Here is an 8,064-nt window from a genome sequence, read left to right on the forward strand (position 1 = left end):
TTCAACTACCTGAAAGGGGGTTCCAAAGAGGATGGATCTAGACTGTTCTCAGTGGTAGAAGATGACAGAACAAGGAGTAACGGTCTCAAGTTGCAGAGGGGGAGGTTTAGGTTGGACATTAGGAAAACTTTTTCACTAGCAGGGTGGTGAAGAACTGGAATGGGTTACCTAGGAAGGTAGTGGAATCTCCTTCCTTAGAGGTTTTTAAGGTCAGGCTTGACAAAGCCCTGGCTGGGATGATTTATTTGGGTTTGGTCCTGCTCTCAGCAGGGGGTTGGACTAGATGACCTCCTGAGGTCCCTTCCAACCCTGAGATTCTATGATTCTATGATTCTAGGTATGTTCTAGTTGGGATGTTTCTCTCAGCACATGTCCTTGTAAAAGTTTATTTTCCCCCCTCTCGGATTTCGTGCAGGTGGATGAATGGGGGACTCCCTTTCCTGGCTCTCATTGCATAAAGAAATAATGATGGAAAACCAGTATCCACAGTTGTGTTGCCTGCTGGTGCCTCTTAAGCTTCCCCCTGCAAAAAAGTGTAGGAATTATTAATTCAGGGAGCACAACGAAATATGGTATTGGATTTAGTAGGGTCATTGTTCATAGTTATTCTCTCTGAATAATGAAATTGTAAATTTTTCTATGTGTGAAGAGAGGTAAATCTTCTTATCCCACGAAAACAGCTTCAACTATTGCATGCACAGTCTCATATTAACGTTGTCTCTCCATTCAGGCACTTCTACTGCGACCATCACCCAACGTCCTGTGAACACACAGAAAATCAGGGGAGCATACAGTAAATGCAGAAGAGTTGGACACTTTCTCCCCTACGCCATGTCAGATTCTAACACAACCGACTTCACCAACCCCTCCACCTTCATCCTACTTGGCATTCCTGGCCTGGAGGCAGCCCATGTCTGGATCTCCATCCCCTTCTGCGCTATGTATGCCATAGCCATCTTGGGGAACTTCACAATCCTGTTCATTGTGAAGACAGAGCAGAGCCTCCACGGGCCCGTGTTCTATTTCCTCTGCATGCTGGCCGTCAGTGACCTGGTCATGTCCACATCTACCATACCCAAAATGCTGAGCATTTTCTGGTTCAGTTCCAGGGAGATCAGTTTCAGTGCCTGCTTCACCCAGATGTACTTCGTTAACTGCTTCTCAGGGATGGAGTCTGGAATCCTCGTGGCCATGGCGTTTGATCGCTACGTGGCCATCTGCCATCCTCTGAGATATTCCACTACCCTGACAAACTCTGTTGTGGCCAAAATAGGCCTGGCCGTGGTGCTGCGCAGTGGCATACTCAGATTACCCTATCCCTTCCTGGTGAGGCGGTACCCATATTGCAGAACGAACATCATCCCCCACTTCTATTGTTGGCATATAGCCGTGGTGAAGCTGGCCTGCGCTGACATCCGCATCAATAGTTACTATGGGCTGTTTGATCTTTTCTCTGCGATCGGAATGGATGTGTTTTTTATTGCCGTGCCCTATACTCTGATCCTCCGGGCCATCTTAGCCTCCCCACAAAGGATGCCCGGCTCAAAACTTTTGGGACCTGCATCTCTCATCTTTGTGCCATCTCAGCTTTATACATCCCAGATTTATTCTCTTCTCTCATTCAGAGGTTTGACCAAAATGTGCCGCTATATTTCCTCATTCTTATTACCAGTGTGTAGCAGCTGGTGCCCCCCATGATACACCCCATCATTTATGGGATGAGGACCAAGCAGATCCGGGGCAGGCTGCTCCAGCTCTTTACTTATAAGGATGAATAAATGTTTTCGCCATGGGATCTGGCTCTCAGATTGAGCTCTGTGCAGGATCAGGCCTCTTCCCTGAATCACTTCCTGGACAGACAGAGACATTAAACCCTTCCCTGTCCTTACTGTGCTTTGTCAATGTGATGAACTGGGGAGTCAGTCTATGCACACTACACTGGGTGGCCACCTTTCTAATTGCTGGTAGCTGCATCCCTGGAATTACGATCTTGACCCATCTCTTCTGTCAAGCCTCGACCCCGCTGTGTATCTTCTCCCCAAGGCCCTGCCCCTGTCACTTGTTCCTGTCTTCCCCTCCCCTTCTCAGCTGCGACCCAGTCACCTCTAAAACCAATGTGTTCTCACATCTTGTGCCAGGTCACTTATGGGGCATTGTTTAGTGTGAACATTTTAATGTTTATTCTTACTTTGTTACTAACTCTGCGCAGAGAGAGACTCCTGTGATCTGTCTCAGCTCTGGGAATAATTTGTTACATCAGGAGGCAGATACACCTGAGGTCTAAAGAAGAAAGACAGAATGGCCATACTGGGTAAAACCAATGGTCCGTGTAGCCCACTAGTCTGTCTTCTGACAGTGCCCTGTGCCAGGTGCTCCATAGGGAATGAACAGAACATGGCAATCAGCCTGTGATTCATGTGGAGAAGCTGGGCAGAAGGGAGCAGAAGTCTTGAGCCGAGACTGCCTCAGCTTCATCTGGCAGGAGTTCAAGCCTCCAGCCATAGTAGGAGTCACGAGGGGAAGGGAAGGGCCCTGGCTGCAGCAGCAGAAGAGCCCCTCAGTTCAGGCTGCCCCAAGCCCTAGCCACAGCCACAGAGCGGAGGCAGGAGATGTTGGGGGGAATGTGGAGAGAAATGCTGCTCATTTTTGTCCTCTCCATCTTCCATACCTCTGCCATCCAGGGGTTGCTTCCTTTTTCCCTGTCTTTCGATGAACCTCAGGGGGATGGGTTTTTTTGTGTCCCCTCCCTGACCCTTTAGGGGCTGCTCTCTTCCCTCCAGCTCCCTTTCCCTTTCTGCGGCACCACCGCTACAGTCGCCAAACCAGTGGTCTGCTCTCTCTTTGCCCATCTCCATGGGCCGCAGGGTCATAACAGGTGCCCAGCCAGAAAATCATCGTAAGTCCACTACACTGTCCCACACTGTGCTGCTGGATGAGCATGACCGTTTCTGGTGGACACCTGCGATTTCATGGGTAAGGTGAAATTCCTTCTACAGCATTGGGGAGACTTCTATCTCCTCTTCTCGGCCGCAAGGTCTGTTTTGGAGGAGTGGAGGGGAACTGAGAGGGAGGACATCTTGGTCTACCGGCTGGCCAGCAACTTCCGTGACAAACTTTTCAGGTTGGTCAGTGATTGTTGCAATGCCGGCTGGGGATCCTCCTGCCCATGAGGATCCTCCTCAGCCCTAAGAATGAAGCCAACCATCTTTCAGCATTGAACACCAGAGGCTCTAGGGTAGTTTTCCATGTTGCCAGGAGTTCTCCTTTCTTTGTTATGTAGGGTACTGTCAGGGTTCCCTCCTCACTCTGAACTGGGATACAGATGTTGGGACCCACATGAAAGACCCCATGAGCTTATATTCCACCATATTAGGTTAAAAACTTCCCCAAGGTGCAAATTTCTTTCCTTGACCTTGGACGGTATTGCTGCCACCACCAAGTGATTTAAACGAACATTCAGGGAGGGGCCACTTGCGGAGCTACCAACTATGGTTTGTAACCTACCCTTTAAATCAGCTTCTGTACCCAGTGACTGGAAGATAGCTAATGTGACACCAATATTTTAAAAAGGCTCTAGAGATGATCCAAGCAATTACAGATGAGTAAGTTTAACATCAGTACCAGGCAAAGTAGTTGAAACAATGGTAAAGAATAAAATTGTCAGACACATAGATGAACATAAATTGTTCGGCAAAAGTCAACATGTTTCCTGTAAATGGAAATCATGTCTTACTAATGTATTAGAGTTCTATCTATCATTAGCCTGAAAGATCGGGTGCCCTGCCGGGGTAGTTCATAGTCCCATATCTTCGCAACAAACGTTGTCATGAACCATGACAACCACTCCTTTTTTCAGTTTTCGTACACACTGAAGCTGTGGGGTTCTAGAGGCCAGAATGTCCATTGGCTTCCTATCCCTATCCAAATATCGGGTGTTATTCCAGGAGCACCGAGTATAAATCTTCTTGGCTCACCAGGTGGTTTAATTTCCCAAACATTGCAGTGAATTACCCAATCTCACATGCATCCTCCCCACGGACCCGGTAGGATTCGGAATGTGGGAGCCCAGACCCCTCCAACCAGCCCGTACGCTTTGAGGCAGCACTGCAAGTGTCTGTATTTCCACCGTGAAACCTTCCAAGTATGTCTCCAAGGCCACAATTCAGATGGCATCCCCGAGGCATTTGTAAGGGCAGTGGGCCAAGTCTGATGCTCAAGATCACTCTGAATGGCCATCAGCTGGTCATTCAGGAAATCCTGAATCTCATAGCGGGCCAAATCCCACTGCAATATCTTCCCTGCTTCAATGTACCATCCTTGTTAGCAATTCCTGGGTTATAGAGCTGAGGGTGGAGATAATATGCAATTCACTGATTCCAGCCTGTACGTGGGCTAGCTGTACTCCAGTAATAAATCCCATGACTTTCTGCAGCTGCCCTCGTTTTACCTGATGCTGTTGGTCCTTGTAAAGAATCCAAATTGCTGCTGCGCTATTGGCACCATCCCACAGGCATTCACTCAAATCTCTTTTCCTTCTTGAAAAGACCCATGACCTTTGCTCTGCTAACCAAATAACAGTGAGGACCCCTTCCTTCCAATATATTGCAGGCTGTGGGAACAGCCATCATGTCAACATTGTTATGAAACCCACTCATCTCAATGACGAATTCTTGAAGCTTGTTTGTAGTGATCTCATACACTTCTATCTCTACTGGCCCATCTTTTTTCCACTCAATCTTTCACTTGTATGAGATACTCTGAACCTTAAAAAATAATTTTTCCAAACAATATTTAAATAAATCATTAAGGTGTGAAGGCCTTGGCCATTGAGTCCCATCTGAATATATAGGATTGTTGAAATTTGCATAAGTTACAGGGTGGTAGTGGTTGTGGAGGAGCTGGTGGGGGCAGTGTCCGTTGCAACAAGGCGCTTTTGGTATTCATCATTTGGAAGCCAATTAGGCAGGGCAGTACAGCCTGATGATACTTGTCCATAAGTGCAGAGCCTAGCCTGTAGGGATGTTAAAGAAGGTACTAACAGTGATTCCCCCAAGTGACAGTAACCCCCCAGTTTCACCAAGTGCAGAGGTCTTTTAGTTCTTCTGTTGGGGCTTGTGGGCTCCTGTCTGCAGAAAACACTGATTGTATCGGTCCTGTGAAAGATACTCTATTACTATGTAAAACTTACAATCAAGTTAATTGACTTTGTCCTTGAAGTAAACACTATGCTAGCCTTAAGCTGTATTTGATACAATGTAAACAAACAGACTCCCACCCTCTGTGATTACAGGGCCGGGAATCTCAGAGGAATTAACACACACCCCAAAAGTGGTGGAGACAGTAAATTAAAATATGGTTAAGATATGGAATGTATGTTCATGAATGTTTCATGTACGTGAATGGTTAGGGAGGTGCCAGCCTGGAAAGGATCCATCGTCCGAAGAATGTGTCAAGTGGATCACCAGACAACCCCCGGAGCATAAACTGGGATCCACCCCAAACAGCTGGAAGGAATGTGCCACTTTAGATAATGTGAAGCCACAAGGAATGTGCCATCTGCTAATTGAGCCAACAACAGCAGGATGAAACGGTTCCCATAGACTAACATAGGAATTAATTCCTATAAAAATGGACTCTAAAAACTGAGGACTTTGAGTCTATGGTTCTGCTACCAACCTCCAGGAGCATCAGGTGCATCTGACAAAACTCGGCTCCATCCTCATGACAAGATACCTGGCCAGTAACTTGGCATGAGCAACTTCTAGGCTGGTAACTATAACACCTATACAGAACCTGAATGAATGATTGTGTGAATATATATATGTGTGTGTGTGTGTGTGTGTGTGTGTGTGTGTGTGTGTGTGTGTGTGTGTGTGTATGTGTGTGTGTGTGTGTAAGGAATAAATAGTGAGAGGAATAAGCAGTTAAACAACGTTGTTTGCTTTTATCTTTTGCTTTATTATTATATTTACAATAAATGTGGCATCTTTGCCTTATCCCTCTTAATAAGATCCTGCTGGTTTTTATTATATTGGTATAACAAGCCCAGTCCACCACTCAATCGCACACTCCCAATCACAGTCCCTCCAAATTCCTCCCTGCCAATTTACAATACTCCGTCTCCTCCACCAGGGCCAATTCTTAATGTCTTTTGTAGTCATGAATCCATGGATCTTGGCAGTTTTGGCAGAGTGAGTGTTCCTTCTTCTTTCCCGGTATAGTTCTGGTGCAGGATCATGCAGGAGAGAGGTTACTAGCATGTCACCCTGTAGTGGTTTGGTATCTTTAACAGATGCTGGCTAGATGATGGTTCTGTTAGTGGACAAGGGAGAGGTTACTAGCACTTCACCTTGACTTTGTTTCCCACTGTCCAGGAGGGAAAGAGGTATCAGAAAGAGAGAGAAGCTGATCAGTAGTCAGAGCTGCATCATCTTGAGGCGGTGGGGCCTTTTTGCAGTGAGAAACGTGGATCCAGGCAGTCAGGCCTTGACACTTCACGGCACTGTTGGTAGTCAGCAAAACTTGATAAGGGCCTTTCCAGCATGGGGTTAGAACGGTCTTTTGTTGATGGAAAGGAACCTGGGACTGGAACCTGGGATTCATTGGAACCTGGGACTGACCCTTGGGGACTTATTCATAAATGATCTGGAGAAAGGGGTGTGGAAGCCAGAAAAGAATTAATAAGGATTTGAAGGGGATTTTAATGAATGTCAGTTACTTAGCATGAGTTAGGTTAGCTGTGACCTTAATGACGTGAGATTTGTAGAAGCAAGATAATGTGAGACAGAGTGAACTGTGTACAAAGTTATTACGACCTTGCAACAGTCTAACCAAATATGTAGGCTTGCTTTTTCTTAGTAGTGAGACAAATAAGATAGCAGAAAAGCTTATGTAGAAACAAAATGTATTTGTTGCTTTTTACCGTCTGTATTATTGCTAGAAATTGTCTGTAACAAAGGTATAAAGGTATAAAGCTTGCTGTAATTGTTTACCAGTTGAGAGACCTGTCCGGGACTGGGGTGACCCTGTGTCCTATGGCACTCTCTCCCTCCATTGTAATTACTGGAGAAATAATAAAGTATTTGATTTTGCTGCACCCAAACAAAAAGCGAGAACTAAGTTTTTCTCCGACAATTTGGGGGCTTGTCCGGGATGGCAAAGCCCACGGACCCACAGACGGCTACTATGAATCATTCCCCTTCGAACCCCATGGCGCCACATGAGAGGTATGAGACCTTTTGAAATCTCTATTGGGGTATCGGAGGAGGACTGTCCGTGAGGACGTCTGTCTCTGTTGGGCTCACGCTATCTGAACTTATTGACTGTGCAGCAGGATCAAATGCAGAGTGGTATTGGGGAGAGGCCCCAATAAGGTTAGTTTATAGCAGTACTGGGAACTGCTGAGTTGGCCAAGGTAAATGCATAGGTAAATGCATAAGGTAATGCATAGGTAAATGCATTAGAATGCACCGATGCTGAGGGTTTTTTACCGCCTCAAGAGGGATTGTCATACTGCCTCATGGTATTGGTCCGGACCAGGTAAAGATGCATCGTGGTAAAAAAAAAAAAATAGATAAAAAGGTTAAAAAAGGGTTAAAAAAAAAGAGGCCTTGGTTTGTGTGTGTGTGTGTGTACACCAGTGTGAGTGATCGTTATCGGAAGACGCCCAGAGTACCCTGTGAAGCTGAAGCTCATGATCAGGACTGCTCTAACGCAAGCCCGGTAACTAGTGGATCTTTAGGAGATCCGACCCGCGGTGGGCTGACTCAGCCTGGCATAGTCCGGCGAGGAAGCTACCTGGGTCTCGGAGTGTGTGAACCCATCTTCCCTCCCCTTTCCCTTCCGTGTGGGCTACTGACAGTCTGATCATCTCACTGGATGCAATTAGAGTAAGCGGCGCCGTCTCCCAGAGACTAGCCGACGCTCTTTGCTGAAGGGAGGTGTAGGAGAGTCGTAGTCTTCCTTGTGAGTCTCTCCTGTGTGAATACCCTGTAGGGAGAGATCCTTAGTTTCTGATCCGCTAGCGTGGACAGGGCACCCCCTGAGTTTGTGTGATTGGAAAAT

At 46.6% G+C, this 8,064-nt stretch overlaps 1 pseudogene; it reads left to right on the forward strand.

The window, feature by feature from the left end:
• Positions 1-894: 894 nt before the first annotated feature.
• LOC123363003 lies at positions 895-1,679 on the forward strand (annotated as a pseudogene).
• The last annotated feature ends 6,385 nt before the right edge of the window (positions 1,680-8,064 follow it).

The sequence above is a fragment of the Mauremys mutica genome, chromosome 1, assembly GCF_020497125.1.
Source record: "Mauremys mutica isolate MM-2020 ecotype Southern chromosome 1, ASM2049712v1, whole genome shotgun sequence".
NCBI classification, from domain to species: Eukaryota; Metazoa; Chordata; order Testudines; family Geoemydidae; genus Mauremys; species Mauremys mutica.